The 219-nt window shown below is 66.2% G+C and overlaps 1 protein-coding gene across 1 annotated transcript in view; it reads right to left on the minus strand.

The window, feature by feature from the left end:
• The window catches only part of SRC (SRC proto-oncogene, non-receptor tyrosine kinase), a 9,314-nt gene that overhangs the window by 570 nt on the left and 8,525 nt on the right, over positions 1-219 (minus strand). The gene's annotated exons all lie outside the window — the stretch shown is intronic.

A 219-nucleotide genomic window follows, 5' to 3' on the forward strand; every position in this document is an offset into this window, starting at 1 on the left:
CTGCAGTGCCCAGGGGTCCACGGGGCTGCAAGTGCCTCCAGGACCCCTGTGCAACCAGAGCCACGTGCCAGCTTGAGATGCAACACACACCCCTGGGGAGCAGGGACCAGCGGCCATTGCTCCGGCGCTGCCTGCCCAGGCACGGTGCTGGCAGCCCTGGCACACACCTTGCCGAGCGGTGTACTCGTTATCCTCGATGAGGCGTGCCAAGCCAAAGTC

Source organism: Antrostomus carolinensis, unplaced genomic scaffold (assembly GCF_000700745.2).
Source record: "Antrostomus carolinensis isolate BGI_N321 unplaced genomic scaffold, ASM70074v2 scaffold11537, whole genome shotgun sequence".
In the NCBI taxonomy this organism is placed as follows: Eukaryota; Metazoa; Chordata; class Aves; order Caprimulgiformes; family Caprimulgidae; genus Antrostomus; species Antrostomus carolinensis.